The 16639-nt window shown below is 49.8% G+C and overlaps 1 long non-coding RNA gene across 1 annotated transcript; it reads right to left on the minus strand.

Annotated features, from left to right (window-relative positions):
- Positions 1-286: 286 nt before the first annotated feature.
- LOC140597667 (uncharacterized) lies at positions 287-2574 on the minus strand. The gene is made up of 2 exons (XR_011999481.1): positions 1918-2574; positions 287-615 (listed from the first exon to the last, which is right to left on the minus strand). It is a non-coding gene; the product is annotated as an uncharacterized lncRNA (long non-coding RNA).
- Positions 2575-16639: the final 14065 nt, after the last annotated feature.

Here is a 16639-nt window from a genome sequence, read left to right on the forward strand (position 1 = left end):
GGGCAGCAACCCTGGAAGGAGCTGTAGGGCTCTCAGGCAAAACAAAGCACTCACAGGTGGAAGGTGAATAGACAGCCTAGTCCCTGCCCACCATCCCCAGGCCTAACCGTTGTCCTGCCCGCTCGCTCGCCTGCATGGCCAAGAGCGGACTGCAGACCTTCCAGATCCAGCATCCCTGGCCCTGGCACTTCTCCCCGCCCTCCCAGGGAGACCCGGGGGGAGCTGGGGAGTCACTCACCCACGACAAACAGTTAAAGGGAAGAAAGCGGGTCTGGCGATATCAATGCACTTTGATAACAATAAACTCTGCTTTTAATTTATGCTAATGTGTAGGGCTGTGGTGACAGTAAGAAGTAAATTACAGAGTGGCTTTCGAGCTGGTAATTATCCCTCCATTTTTCGCTGCTCTGGAAGATGGACACACAATTATGCTCTCTTGCTGTATATTAATACAGATTCTTGACATCTTCAGCAGACCTGGAGCTGTCATGGAGCTTTTTGTCTCCTTTAATTGAAAATTAATGGTTACTGGGTTGCCACGGAAACAGAGGCCACGGACGCCAATGGCGCTCACGTCTCACCGAGGGACTGGCGGCGTCAGGAGTCCGGAATGACCTTGAAAGTTAAAAGAAAAAAAAACTTAAAAAAGAAGGGGAGAGGAGGGGAAATGAGGACAGGAGGGTGGGAGAGTGTGTCAGGGCTGAAAGGAGAGAAGGAGAGAGGGGGAGAGAGAGAGAGAGAGAGAGAGAGAGAGAGGATGGAAAGAAAGGGAGAGGAAACAGAGGGAAAGAGAAGATAAAAAACAAGAAAGAAAGCTGCAGGAAATTAGGAGCAGGGATGCTCGAGAGGGGGACATTCAATCAGGAAGTTTTACCTCTCGATTTTGGTCTCTTATCTCTCTCTCTCTTTCTCTTTCTCTTTTTCTTTTCTTTCTTTTCTTTCTTTTTTTTTTTTTTTTTTTTTTTTTTTTTTTTTTTTTTTGTAAGACCCATTGAAAAACTAGAAGCTAGATTTTGGCTCCAAAATCCATGATTCTACAAATCTATATCAGGAGGAAGGCCAGCCTGCACCCAGAGTCCTGGAAGCAAGAGACAAAGACTCCTGGTGCCATGGGAGGTGGTGCGGGGCAGAGCTGAGGTGTGCCAAGTGGGCACTTGCCAGGGGCCGGGTGGGCTGTGCTGTCAGAAAGGGAGGCCGGAGAAGAGGTTGCTTCATGGGGAGCCCGGGGAGCTGCCACAACATTGCTCCAGCAGTAATGAGCAGGTGAAAGGGCTCTGTCGGCTGGGCCTTCAGCTTGAAGACACAACAAAAGAGCTCAAATGAGTCAGAGATGGGGGGTAGGTAGGGGGAGGGTCCTGACAGGGAAAGGCGAGGACGGTTGGTTTGCTACCAGGAAGATAGGAGATAAAGGGAGGCATTTCTGTGTGCCTCCAGGATGGCCACTGGCTCTGGGCTTGGGAACGTCTTTTTCCTTAGGAGAACTTGGCAGGCCTAACAAAGGGGCACAGGGATCCCTGGGGGTTCTAGCAGAGAAGGTGGGCTCCTCCCTCATCAGCCCACCGTTCCTGTCTCACCCTCTGGAGCACAGGCTTCAGAAATGCAATGCAACTCAACTAACTACTGGATGTCTACAGTGACCCAGGAGCCCAGCTAGGGAAGCAGATGCAGAGTCTGCTCTAGAAAGTCTCACACTCCAAGCAGAGGTGGGGGCTGGGGTGGGGGCGGTGGGTAGACAGACACAGAAACAAACATTGCAAAGTGAGCCACACACGCAGCTCTCTCTATAGGAATGTTCATCAGGATGCAGTTTATAACAGAAAAAATCTAGAAACACTCTGGATGACCAACAATTGAGGACTCATAAAAGTACAGGAGCTCCCCTTTATCCATGGTTTCACTTCCCATAGTTCCAGTTACCTGCGGCCGACCACATCCGGAAGTTGATGATCTTCCCTCTGACATATGGCTGGAAGGTCAATAGTAGTCTGTGCTCTGGCACAATCCCTGTGTCATTCCCCTCACTTCATCTCGTCATGTGGGCATTTTAACATCTCATGTCATCACAAGAAGAGGGGTGAGTACAGAACAGTAAGATATTTTGAGAGAGAGAGAGATCATATTCATGTAACTTTTATTACCGTTATTGTCATAATGGAACTGTGTTCCATTTCACTATTAGTTATTGCTATTAATCTCTCACTGTGCCCAGTTTATAAATTAAACTTTATCATAGATGTATATGTATAGGAAAAGACATAGTATATACCAAAGACTATTCACAGTTGCAGGCATCCACTGGGGGTCTTGGAAAGTATCTCCTCAGGATAAGGGGAGACTACGTATACGTCTCTTATTACACACCCCAAAGACGGAGCACTGTACAGTCATCAAATTCTGTTGGAGAAGAATATTTAATGACCTGGGGACAAGGTTCTCCATATTTTTGTTTAATCAAAAAGCCAGGGGATCCCTGGGTGGCGCAGTGGTTTGGCGCCTGCCTTTGGCCCAGGGCGCGATCCTGGAGACCCAGGATCGAATCCCACATCGGGCTCCCGGTGCATGGAGCCTGCTTCTCCCTCCGCCTGTGTCTCTGCCTCTCTCTCTCTCTCTCTCTGTGACTATCATAAATAAATAAAAATAAAAAAATAAAAAAAAAGCCAGATACTATTCCATGATCATGTTTCTAAATTTTTGAGAGATATATACATTAAGCACATTATGCTGTAATAAAGCTACATAAGCGTGTGTGAACATGTATGTGTACTTTAAAAAACGGGAAGATACAGTAAAATCCTCCTATGGTTATCTCTGAGTGGTGGAATTATGGTTGAACTTTATCTCCTTTTATATATTTTCCAAATTTTTTATAATAAAGAGATATAACTTTTATTGCCAGGTTAATAAAAAAAAAAAGATGTATTTTTGAAGTTAGCTTTTCTAGAAACCAGTCCTGGGGAGGTAGAAATTCCCAGCCAGAAGCTCCGCACACACTGAGACTAGACTCCCTGGCCCAGGTGCTCTTCCCAAGATACCAGATTCAGCAGACCCTTCCCTCAATTACTGGGACCCCATCCAGGCTCTTACTCCACCCAGACCCTACCCTACTACTACCCTGTTCACCCTAGGGTGTTCAAAGATGGGGTGAGGGACTGAGGCTCCCCCAGGAGGGCCTGTGTGGTAGGCCAGGCTCAGCAGGTCCTAAAACATACAACCCTGGAGAGCAGGAACGACGCCTCCTCGGTTCCTGTGTGAATCTTAACCCCATTTTGCAGACCAGGCATCTGAGGCCCTGAGAGGCTGACTCTTGCCAAGTCACACAGGTACTCTGGTAGGTGGGAGAGCAATCTATCTCCAGATTTGTAGCTTCTGCACCTTTCTCTGCTGCCTCATCCCCTACTGGGTCCAGAGAACTTGGGTGCCAGGTCTGAATTGCTTGGATTTCTGGAATAAGCTCCATTCAGGGAAGGTCACCATGATAAGCTGCATCTTTTCATCATCTTTGTACCCTTGGCTGGACTGGGAGAACGTAGTCATGTCACCCCTAGTTAGAGCAGGAACTTTGGAGAAAAACTGGCTGGGAGTAGAGCTCCAGGAAAATGCATCCTTTCCTCCTCCAAGAGGCCTCTCCGACCCCACACTCACCTGGCAAACAGGATCTCCATCCCTCACGCCTAACACTTGTCCCCCGCCCCCCCCCCAAGTCTCAGTCTCCAAAATCAGCTTCTGTGCCTCCTTCCCCTGGGACGCTTTCAGGCAGTTAACTTCCCGCTGCTACTCTTATTCCTTTCTGCCCCCTGGTAACCAAACTACCCTCACGGCACACACACATCCTCTGTGGTAGGCCCTACACCAAGTACTTTTCATGTGCTCCCTCCGTCTTCTTAACAAACTTAGCAGAAGCTGCTACTATTTTCTTCCACTTGGGCAGAGAAAGGTCAGCTGACTTTACTGAGGTCACACAGCAGATGGGTGGCCAAGTCAGAATCTGGACCCAAGCAGTCTGAGACCAGAAGCCACACTGCCAGCCAGCCCACCCACAACAATGCAAGGGTTTGAGGTTTCCCTGTAATTCTGTTACACTGGAGGACATGGAACTCAGAAGCCCCTTTGACTGGGGACATTTGAGTGATTAGGCAAGTCAGGGTGATGGCCTTTCCCCAAGAGGGGATCTTGCATTTGTAGGCAGGTGGAGACAGATTCATCCCCTACCCAGAGGGCATCTGGCAACTGCCATGTCATCCTGCTCCAGTCTATCCTCACTGGTCCTGCCACCACCAACACTCAGGACAGACTCTGCAATGGAGGAACGGTTCCCAGGGGAGTGGCTGGCCCGCTGGAAATAGTCGCTGGGGAAGGGTCCCAGGCGCGCCCCCCACCCCACCCTGCCTGAGCCCTTGAGAGCCGGAGGAGGCCTGGTGTCCTCCACCCTCCTCCTGGCTGTCTTTCCCAGAGTGAGAATAAACAAGAAGACAAACCCAGCATCATCATGGTGGCGGCAAGGCGAGCAGGGAACTTGCCTTCATTTCCCTGGTTTCCCTGATCCCGACCTTAATCCCCGCTCAGCATCCTGTCAGCCGGGTTGTTCTCAAGCTGACATTGCTGCAGGCGCCTTCTCGGCAGCCTTTCCTCAGATCTGCCTCCTCCGGGGACTTCTAAAGAGGAGCCCGAGGTTTCTCTGTTACAGCCGGCTTCACTCGCTGCCCTCGAGCAAAGCCTGGTCTCCCAGCGGGCCTCGGGGAGAGGGGGCTGCAGGGGGGCAGCACCGGCCCCACGTTTCCACGTTTCGCAGCAAGAGGGGAGGACGGAGGAGGCCGCACCTCAGAAGCTTCCAGAGTGAGGGGCAGATCTGGGGCAGGAGCTCCTCCAGTGCAGTCGGTAGCCTCCAGCAGTGGCCAAGCCTTGCTCAGGTGTGTTGGCCCAAGAGCGGGGAAACTGAGGCTGTACCCCTAGGGAATTCAAGCTGGTGCTGCTTCTGGCTGTGGAGGAAGCGGAGAGGTCTGCAGATTTCCTGAGTCTGCCTGGAGATCACAGCTCAGGGTGGGTTTGGAGGAAGGGCAGCTGGGGCCTGCCCTGCACCTGTATGAGAGAAAGCCGGTACATACACGTTGACCTGTTGACCCGTGGCACATTCCCAGATGCTGGGCATTGGGAGACAAACAGCAAAGGCAGCCTGGTGAAAGGAGTGAGGTGTGAGCTTGGCGCATGGGGCCGGGTCCCAGCCCAGCTCTGCCATGAAGAGCTGTGTGGCCTTGGGCCAGTCACTTGGCCTTTCTGAGCCTCATTTCTGTCATCTACAAGGTAGTGGGAGGTGGGGAGTGGATATAATAAAAGCTACCTTGCAGGATCAATGTGAAGTTTAGAGACAGGTGCAGAGCACCTGAGGTTTAGAATGATTTTTACTACTCTTGTCACCACCCACAGGGGACATGAGAGCTCAGAATTTTGTCTGGGTCTTCACGAAGGGGGCTCCGCATGCAGGGGAATTGCCAAGTCCCTGTGTTTGAAACGAAGCTCAGCCCACTTCATGAAGAAATGTCCAGTACAGTGGGCTCTGGCCAGCCCTGCACCTCCGACATACCCCCAGCCTCCAGGTTGTGACATACCTATCCTGCCAAGGGGACAGAGATATGGGAGGCTCCTGGAAGCCCAGGAAGAGGTGCTCCTCAAGTGCCCTCTTGCCTGGCTCCACTCTCCTGGAACCCCGCCCCCCCCACACACACACAGAGCCACAAATGCTCCCCAGACCAAATTGGAAAGTGGTACCTGAGACCCTGGGTACTCAGCTTCCTATCCTGGGCATCTGCCTTCAGGCAGAGAGCTCTGAGACTGGGATGCAGGCTGGATGGGCTTTGAGAAAGTCCATGGGGTGCCAAGGGCAAGAGGCTTGGTGAGCAGCAGAGAGGGTACCTCCTCATCTATCCTCTTCATTCCACAGGTGGGAGAGAGGGAGCCCTGGAAAGAGGGCTGCAAATCAGCTTCTGGATCCGGTTACTCAATCTCCTCAATCGGATTCCTCCCCGGAGCAGTGAAAAGAGCACTGGCTCTTCCTATTGCCAGGATTTACTTAGCTGAGTGGCCTTAGACAAGTTACTAAACCTCTCTGAGGCTTGGTAACATGGGAACACTATTGTTTGTAGGCGTTGTGGTGCAGTAATAAGAAATCGAATGCCAATAATGTTTTAGGTTTCAGAAATGGGAACAAATGCCAAAAAGTCCAAACAGCTAGATCAAAATGTCATATAACCAAGCCTGGCAACTAATAGATGTTGATAAACCCTCCTTTCTTGCCTTCCTCCCTTCCTTCCAACCAAACCAATTTACCAGTCTTCAGACTGATTCATTACTGCCCTTGGGGACAAGTCAGATTTCCTCCTGACCCAATTGTAATGCTTCTGGCTCATCTTTTGAGGGCAGGGGCTGCCTTCAGAGTCCACCTAGGGTACTAACACCTCCAAGTCAGGATCCCTGGGTGGCTCAGCGGTTCAGCGCCTGCCTTCGGCCCAGGCTGTGATCCTGGAGACCCAGGATCAAGTCCCACATCGGGCTCCCTGCGTGGAGCCTGCTTCTCTCTCTGCCTGTGTCTCTGCCCCCCTCTCTGTGTCTCTCATGAATAAATAAAATCTTTATATATATATAAAAAAAATAACACCTCCAAATCTTTAGAAATCCACCAGTCTCAGAATTCCCAGGAACTTGCCAGCGTGGCCAATTCCTGGACGCTCCCCACTGAAATTAGCGCCCAAGGGGTGGGCCTGGGTGTCAGTATTTAATAAGCTCCCTTGTGATTCCTTTTTTTTTTTTTTTTTAACATTTTATTCAGTTAGTTGACAGAAAGAGAGTGCACAAGCAGGGGAGCAACAGGCAGAGGAAGAGGGAGAAGCAGGTTCCCCACTGAGAAGGGAGCCCCTCCCAGGACCCCAGGATCATGTCCTGAGCTGAAGGCAGATGCTTTACTGACTGAGCCACCTGGGCAGCTCTCTTCCTTGTGATTCTGACAACCCCTAGATTTGAAAACCACCTCCTTGGCTCCTTCTTTGACTCTGGGTCCACACTGTGTGGTCTTGTTTGTCACAAGACACTTCTTTGACACTGGGTCCACACTTGTTGTCTGGTATTTAAAGTCCTTGTCTTGGGAATGTGGCTGCTTCTTCTACCAGCCAGGAGATGCCTATGGAACGGACCTGTGAGAACCCAAATCCACTGGGCAGGACAGACGCCGTGCCACCTGTACACACGCCCCTGCAGTCAGCAGGAATTGGGGGCTTCCCGGCCCATCTTCCACAGTGGAGTCTGCAGTCTTCAGGTCAGTACCTCTGGGTTTCCCCAGGAGATGACCTGGAACATCACTGGGGCTCCAATGTCAAGCAAGACATGAGCTCCCTGCCCTGGCATTCAAGGAGGCGGGCTCAGGAGGGTCAAGTCGCCTTCAAACTCTCAAGAACCTTCCTGCACTGAGGTCTGGGGAGCAAGGCAGCTTTCTGCAGCTTCTTCCCTCCCTGGACCATCCCCCCAAAGGATGGCTGCCTTGGTGTTTGGGGAAGGACTGGGAGGGGGTACATCTCAGATCTCTGACAGCTCACATTCCCCTACATTCCAAGCCCCACGCCCTTCTAACTACTCCCACCTGCCTTAGCATTAGTTAAGTTGACCAGAACTCTACCAGAGGAGGTGCTCCTGGGGAAGGGGGGGCAGCGGGATGTGTGAGTTTGAAGTCCTGGCTTCTCACACTCACAGTTGAGTGGACCATGGCAAGTCCCTCCTGGTCCCTGCCCTCCCCTCCCCTCAGGGAGCAGCACCTGAAAGCTGGAGCCTCAGAGAGGCCACATTTATAAGTGCTAAGTGAATACAAGGCTTGGCTCTGTTTGTTCATATTTTGTAGGATGAATCCTTTTTGCACCTTCCCTCTAACAGGTGCAGGCTACCTACGAAGCCCCCTGTCCCACTGCCGCCTCTCAGGGAGTCCCAGCCTCGAGCTGTCTGGCTCTTAAAATGAGCCCATCTGTTTGAGAGGCTTCAGAGGCAGCTGGGAGGAGCCCCCCCATCACCCCACTCCTTCCAAGAATGGGAGAAGTCTGTTCTAAGGTAGCTCTGAGCTGTGATGTCTGCCCAGGAGGCACTGGGGGAGGCGCAGAGGCGAGGCACCGGGGAAAGAGGACTCTGGGAGCCAGATCCTGAAACTCCCATGGGCGTGAGAGCAGAAACCCAACCCCTGGCCCCCCACCCCAACCCCCAAGCCACCGTCCGGAAAAAATAAACTATTTCCTGCAACCAGCTCTGAAACAAAGTCTATGAGTGAGCTGTGACACATGTTACATAAATAGAAGCCGCAGAGGGGAAAAGCCTGTTTTCTCTTTCATTATTTATCACTCTCTAACCATCTCCAGCTGGGTGAGTAAACAGGCGCATTGGCCCATAATGAGGAACAGACTGCGCTGTGGGGCTGCCGCAGGGGCGCGGGTGCGAGGGTGACAGTGTGTGTGCCCTGTGTCTATCTATCTGCTCCCCTAGGAAGGGAAAGCGGGAGTCTGCAAGGAGCAGGCTTGTGGGGAGCACCTGACCCCAGACAGCATGGGGCTGTCTACCTGGTGCCCTGACTAGGGTGCCACCACCTCCCTGCCCTGAGGGTTGTTTGGGGACCCGTGCGTGCTGGATGGAGGAGGTGGCACAAAAGGAGAGACTGTGTGGGTGGGGGAGGATTCGAGATGTACAAGCAGAGCACGAGGCTGAGAATGTGCCAGGTCTCAGAGCATGACCCCGGTGGGGTGGCCTCTGAGTGTGGCGAGGGGACGTGTGGGAGCAGGATAGGAGCCGGAGGGAGTGTGGTGCTGTCTGTGAGACAGAGACTGAGGGAGAGGGGGTCTGGGCTGCTGGGGGTTTTGGGAGTGGGGACTGTGTGTGCATGATCCTGGTGGTATATATGGGTATGTGTGATTCTGTGACTACATGAATGTCTGAGTGTGCATGTCCGTGCGACTTGATAGTGTATACATCTGTGTGTCACTGTGGGAGTATGATATGTACATGTGAGACTTTACAGCCATAAACGTGGTTATGGGTTGAACTGTGCCCTCCCCCCCAAAGATATGTTGAAGTCCCAACCCCCAGCACCTGGGAATATGATCTTATTTGGAAACAGGCCTGTTGGAGGTGTACTCAAGACAAGATAGTGCTGGGATGGTACTGGTGGTACCTAATGCAGTGTGACTAGATTCCTCATAAAAAGTCCATGTGAAGATGGAGGCAGAGATTGAGAATAATCGATAATAAGGTTCTGTTGCTTCAGCCACAGTACACAGCCGTGTACTTTGTTAGAGCAGCCCTAGAAACTAATACTGGAGTACATGTGCACACACTTGGGAGTGGGTAGGTAAGTTTGGGAAATCGCGGGAATGTATACGTGAGATCCTGACAGTGAAGGTGAGTATGGGTGTGAATTTCTGACTATGGGAGGCTGTAAATATGTGTGAAAGACAAGGGAATGCGCAAATGTGTGTGTGTGTACATACCAGTAGACACACATACTCGGTAACCACCTATCATCATCGTGGGAAGGAATTCAGCATCCATCCTTCACTTCTGGCTGCCTCTGAACACCCCCAGAACCCTTCCCTGGCCTTGGGCAGTCCTGCCTGAGGTCAGGTCAGCCCTGAGAAGGGCTGGATGGTCCTTGCTGAGAGCTGCCCACAGCGCCTACCCCCGCCTTGGGGTCAGCCCGACATCAAGGTTTAAACCTCATTCATGCAGAACCTGGATGCTCATCAGACTCCTTGTTTGTGGCCCTGGGCATTCTTGCCCAAAGTCTGATTTCTCTCTCTAGCTCAGGGCTACTGAGCTAGTATCACCTGTCCTGCATGGGGAGTTATAAGGGAAACAGGCCTAAACCCAGAGAGTCTTAGACTAGAATTGGGTTCCTAAGTACCTGTGTAGACAGGCCCATTCCAGGTGACCACTGAATGTCACAGAACCACCTGGACACCTAGCCTCCCAGGCTATGTCCAGACCAGGCTGTCCTCCTGCTGGCTAGCCCCTGCCCCCCAACCAGGGAATACCACAATTGTTCAATTACTCAACACAACACATGCCCCTAGACTCTGTCTTAGAATCCTCTAACATGCCCCAGAGAGGCCTTTCTGCAAACCTCAGACAAGCCACTTATCTCTGAGCCTCAATTTCTCCTCTGTGAAAAGGGTATAGCCACTCTTGCCTGCCTATTTTGTAGGGATGATGTCAGATTTAAGGAGCCTAATGGACATGAACTTGTCTTATAAAGATATGCTTTATAAATTGCTCCCACAGGGGTGCCTGTGTGGCTCAGTCAGTTAAATGTCTGCTTTAGACTGAGGGCATGATCCCAGGGTCCTGGGATCAAGCCTTGCATCGGGCTCCTTGCTCAGGGGTAAGTCTGCTTCTTTCTCTCCCTCTGCCCCTCCCCCTTGCTCATGCTCTCACTTGTTCTCTTAGATGAATAATAATAAAAATCTTTAAAAATATGCTCCCACAGCCCACCTCTGTGAATGGCACATCACAAAGGTAGCCCACATACGAAGACCTGTAGTATCAGTGTCCTCTCTACCATCAAGGTGGTCTTCTGTTTCCTTTTCCAGCTTCCCACAGTCTCTCCTCTTAGCTTCATAATGGTTTGATTTAATTCAGGGTTCTGCAAAGTGTGGGCCGAATCCTGCCTGTTTCTGTATGGTCTGTGAACTAAGAATGATTTTTTATTTTTTTTTTTAAGATTTGTTTATTTGAAAGACAGAGAGGAAGAGAGAGAACAGCGGAGGGGGGTGGCAGAGGAGAAGAGGAGAGAAACTGTAAGCAGACTCCAAGCTGAGCATGAAGCCTGGCAAGGGGCTCAATCCCATGACCCTGAGATCAGACCTGAGCCAAAAAACCAAGAGTCTGATCCCCAACCAACTGTGCCACCCAGGCGCCCCAAGAGTTTTTTTTTTTTTTTTTTTTTTTTTTAGGATTTTATCTATTTATTCATGAGAGACACAGAGAGAAAGAGAGAAAGAGAGAGGCAGAGACACAGGCAGAGGGAGAAGCAGGCTCCACGCAGAGCCCGAGGTGAGACTCCATCCTGGGCCTTCAGGATCACGCCCTTGCCTGAAGGCAGTGCTAAACTGCTGAGCCACCTGGGCTGCCCCCAAGAGTTATTTTTATAGAGGAACATTTGCCATCAATTTTATAATAGGGGGCATTAACTTTGAATTCCAATCAAACAAAATGTTAGCCCTCTCCTCCCCACAAATCTCATTCTTTTCACTAGCAGACATGTACTACAAAAAAATATATTCAGTTATTTATTATAATTATAATCCATCAATAAAAATTTTGTGAAAATTTCTTTTTTTTCTTATTATATAAGTCCCCACATAGTATTCTTGATGCTGCCTCTTGGCCCACAAAGCCTAAAATACTTACTATCTGTCCTGTTACAGGAATCATTTGCTGGTCTCTGCTTCCACTATTGAACTCTGCCATTCTAGAAACAAGTTGGCCATAGTTTGCCAGTCCCCAAAATAGAACACTCTAAACCCTTGGCCATTTTGATTGGTTTAGAGTGAGGCAAGTAAATTCCTAGACAGGTCCTGACAAGCCAGCGTTTGCTTGAACAGTTCACTGGCCTGGACTGGGCAGGATGTGAGTCTAAACCTGATGGGATTCCCTCCAAGGACTCTGAGAACAAGGCCCACCCAAGGAAAGGCAGATTTAAGCAATGTAGAGAACCCTATGGCATTGGTTTAAGCTCCTGGATCACACATCACCTGCAGTGAGCCCTACCCCTTGATTTTTTTGGTTACATGAGGCAATCAACTCCCGTTGTTATTTAAGCTTATTTGAAGTGAAAGTTCTGCTGTTTGCATGGTTACAAAAGCATAAAAGAAGACTGTGTAATCTAGCTGGGGGCATTCAAGGAAAACTTCCAAGAGGAGGTGTCATCTAAACTGGGCCTTAGAGTCAGCCATGAAAGCAGAAAGAAGAAAAGGTATTCTAAGCAGAGAGTATAACACGAGAGGAAGGAGCACAGCACAGGCCACAAGTCCCAAGTGGCAGAGCTGGGAGTGGCCAGGGATAGAATCAGAGGCTCGAGAAAGGAAAACTTGTGTACCAGGCCAACATGCTTGATTTTAGCCCCATGGGGGTTGGCACTTACAATAGAACTTTTCACAACTGCTGCAGAGAGGTGCAGGGAGGGGATCAGGTTAGAAGTGGGGAGGCAACCAGAAGGGCACTGCAGTGTCCCAGGGAGAAGATGAGAGTTCAGACCACCAGGAGTGGGGATGGAGATGAGGGAATGACTCTGAGAGTATTCTGGAAATCACATCCAGAGGAACTGGTGACTGATTCAATGTAAAAAGGGAGAGATAGGGAGGATCAAGGGGTGATCCCTAGTTTCTAGAGGGATAGGCTGGATCAGGATACCACCACCGAAGAAAAAATGCAAAGGCAAGGCATGTTTTTGGATACAAATGATGATCTGAGTCTGGGACATGTTGAATATGCCATCTCTGGAGGCTCATAGACATGAGAGTGGGAGTGAGGTCTAAGATTGCAATAGTACTTGGAGCCACCAACCCACAGATGTGGTTAAAACCAAGAGAGTGGGTGGGATTGTCCAAGAGGACATGTAGCTTGAGGAAAGTAGTCGGTCAAGGCTGAAGCCTTGTGAACCACACCAAGCATTTAAGAGGAGGACATTGGGAAATGACATGAATCTGCAAAGACACATGGAAAGGAAAAGTCAAGGAGGAGCACAGAGGGCAGAGTGTGCCAGGAGCTGGCACCCTGCCCATTACCTCTGGGCGCATACCTTTAGATGGACAAGGCTGCTCCCTGCCAATACCTGCTCTTTGCCAGAGGGTTTTTCTGGCCATGGAAACACCCTTGGCTACAGCCCAAAGCACACTGGAAGTGCTGGAGAGTCAGTGTGCCTGGAGGCAGCCCTGAACCAATGGCAAAGGGGGAGCGGTAGATAAAGACCCCAGCTTCCTTGCCCCTGGTAGGGATGACTTGAGACCTATCTCATATGTCTTACCGAGGTCCCAGCCAATGAAGGGAGTGCTCTTGTGGGTTCCCAGGCTTCCTTCTCACCCCTCCCCCCCCCACTCCTCAATGGGTATTTCCTGGGAGCACTTCCCAAATAGACCATTTGTGTTTAAATCTTTGTCTCAGAGTCTGCTTTTGAGAGAATCTAAACTTGTCATGAAAACCAAACAAGTGAAACATTTCAAGATGCTCCCACCATGTAACTTTTGTCTTGGGGGGGGGGGGGGACCAGGTCATCCCCACCCTGGGTGCAGTGGCACACTCCACACTCCACACTCCACACTCATAAAGAGACAAGCTAATTTGTGCCCTGCTCCTGGGGTTCTCAGCCGGGCGGTCCCATTCTGAGGCTGAGCAAACTTCACTATTTAAATATCCTTTCCAGGAGGGGCACCTGGGTGGCTCATTTGGTTAAGCCTTAGGATTAGGTCATGATTCCCAGGGCCTGGGATTGAGCCCCACATAGGACTTCCTGCTCTGCGGGGAATCTGCTTCACTCTCTCTGCTCCTCCCTACTGCTCATCCTCTCCCCCTCTCTCTATCTCTCTCAAATAAACAAAATATTTCAAAAATAAAAATAAATACATATTCATTCCAGGGGGGGGTCCTTTTCTATCTTCTCACCTTAGCTCCTTCTGTGTTTATAGGGGCTCCAGTGTACAGGGAAGAGTGGTCATGGCCCTGTGAATACTACAGAGGCTTAGAAAGACTTCCTCAGCCTGAGCACCTCTCCTTGGACCCCTGGATCAGCCCTCTCCATTTCCAGCACTCCAGGTGTCCTGTCACTTCATTCCAGTTGTTCAGTCTGGCAGGTGTTTATCATTTCTCTTCGTCTGTGACCCAGGGCCTGGCTCTGGCTGCGGGTGGTGACCCACAGAGAGGTAGGTAGGGCTGGGTGGCCTGTAACACCCCCCACTTCCAACCTACTCCTCACCTCTTATCCCTCAAGGCAAGAAACCACGGAGAATGGCCTTGAACCAGAGTTCTGGGGACAGGGACAAGGGTCCTCAAAAAGCCATATGGTAGAGCAATGAAGCGGATACTTGATGTGTATCAAACCAGGGTGTGAACACAGGCACTTACATAATTGTGGAACTGTGTATGAGTTTCATTGAGCTGTGGTCTTGTCACTTGTAAAGTAAGGACAATGACAATACCCCCCAAAATGTAAGTTGGTGTACCCACTGTGGAAAACAGTATGGAGGTCCCTCAAGAAATTAAAAATAGAAATACTATATGATCCAATGTTCCCACTACTAGATATTTACCCAAAGAAAACAAAAACACTATTCAAAAAGCTATATGCATCCCTTTGTTTACTGCAGCATTACTTACACTAGCCAAGATATGGAAGCAGCCCAAGTGTCTACCAATAGATGAATGGATAAGGAAGATGGAATATCACACAACGGGATATTACTCAGCCATAAAAAAGAACTAGATCTTGCCATTTGTGACAACATGGATGAACCTGGAGGGTATAATGCTAAGTGAAATAAGTCAGAGAAAGACAAACACCATATGATTTTGCTTTTATGTGGAATCAAAACAACAACAAATGAACAAAGAAACAGACCCATATACACAGAGAACAAACTGATAATTCAGGACAGGAGTAGGGGTATGGACCAAATGGGGTGAAGGGAATACTGGCTTCCTGTTGTAGAATGAATAAGTCACAGGGATGAAAGGCATAGCATAGGGAATACAGCCAGGGGTACTGTAATAGTGTCCTATGGTGAAAGGTGGTAGCTACATTTGTGGTGAGCACAACGTACAGACTTGCAGGATCATTGTGTTGTACACCTGAAACTAATATAACAATGTATGTCAACTATACTTCAATCTTTTTTTAAAAAGACTATTTATTTATTCATGAGAGACACAGAGAGAGAGAGGCAGAGACATAGATGGAGGGAGAAGCAGGCTCCATGCAGGGAACCTGACACGGGACTCGATCTAGGGTCTCCAGGATCACGCCCTGAGCAGAAGGCAGGCGTCAAACTGCTGAGCCACCCAGGGATCCCCTACTTCAATCTTTTTATTTTTTTATTTTTTTAAATTTTTATTTATTTATGATAGCCACAGAGAGAGAGAGAGAGAGAGAGAGAGAGAGAGAGGCAGAGACACAGGCGGAGGGAGAAGCAGGCTCCATGCACCGGGAGCCCGACGTGGGATTCGATCCCGGGTCTCCAGGATCGCGCCCTGGGGCAAAGGTAGGCGCCAAACTGCTGCGCCACCCAGGGATCCCTACTTCAATCTTTTTAAATGAGGGGAGAAACATGGCCCTTATAAATATGAAAGATGTATACTACTACTCCCAATGAAGGAAATGCAAACTAAAAAAATAAAAAATAAAAAATGACTGACTTAGGCTGGGTTCCCCCAGAAGTAGGCCCTGAGACAACTATTCTAGTACATGTGGTTCATTCAGGATGTAAAGGAAATACCAGGAGAGAAGTGAAGAGGTCTGACAAGGAAGGGAAGGAAGGTGACAGAATGTACACCGTCACACCAGCTCCTAGGGTGGGCTCTCCCTGCTGGGGAAGCCCCAGGCGTACACACAGAACACACACGTCTCAGACTTATCCCACCAGAGGGATGAGGGAGTGGGGGTATTTGCACACCAATACCCACACATCATGCGTGGAGGGCTCTCCCATGAAGCTTCTCCCAGAAGCTGTTAATGCCCTGGCACTTCTGGCCTCCCACATAGTGCTAGAGTGGGCTTCGATGCCCAGAGTAGGTGCAGGTGATTGGAAGTCTTGGGAGTGTAAGTGGCCAGGGGGTGGGCATAGAAACAGGGCACCAACAGCATCTGTTGCATCATCTTAGCTATTAGAAGGCAAAATGAGGTCACACGTGAAGAATGCTTAACACAGTGCTTGATGCATAGTTGATTCATCTCTAATCAAGACCCAGCCTCATTCCGGCCTTCTGATGCCTGGCTCCAGAGATTTCCTGCTGCCTAACAACCATGAAGGAGGTCTTGGGGACTAGAGGGCCAGGATCAAGAGAAGAAGGGACTGGAGGGGAGAAGGCCAGAAAGAAGAGGGCTGGCAAAAGAACTAGGAAGGAGGTAAGCCCTGGAGCCCAGGCCTGGCATGGAATGTGATTTGGAACAGAGTATGAAAGCCACAGGAAAAGGGGGTCCATGGGCCAGATGCCACACACAATAATGAACATATAAAAACTCTCTCCTATCTCCCCTTATGTCCACACTACCTCCATTGCCTCTGTTATTTGGGACCCACCTTCAAGAAAGAAAAAGAAAGAAAAGAAAAGAAAAAAAGAAAAGAGGGAGGGAGGAAGGAAGAAAGAAAGGAAACCAATCACCCAACCAAAACCAGTGGTCACAGTAAGACCACTGTGAGGATCAGAAATACGTGTCAGAAGTGCCTGGTATAAGATGCTTCATAGGTGGTAGCTATTTGTAGTGTGAGAATACAGTAGCTTTGACTTTCCTCCTCCACATCCCATCTCACCCTCCAGTACCAGTGGCTGAGACCCCAAACCCTAGGCCTTCAAAGTTCCCCAGGGAAGGTGGGGCACCTGGGTAGCTCAGTAGCTGACTATCTACCTTCGGCTC

The sequence above is a fragment of the Vulpes vulpes genome, chromosome 1 (assembly GCF_048418805.1).
Source record: "Vulpes vulpes isolate BD-2025 chromosome 1, VulVul3, whole genome shotgun sequence".
NCBI classification, from domain to species: Eukaryota; Metazoa; Chordata; class Mammalia; order Carnivora; family Canidae; genus Vulpes; species Vulpes vulpes.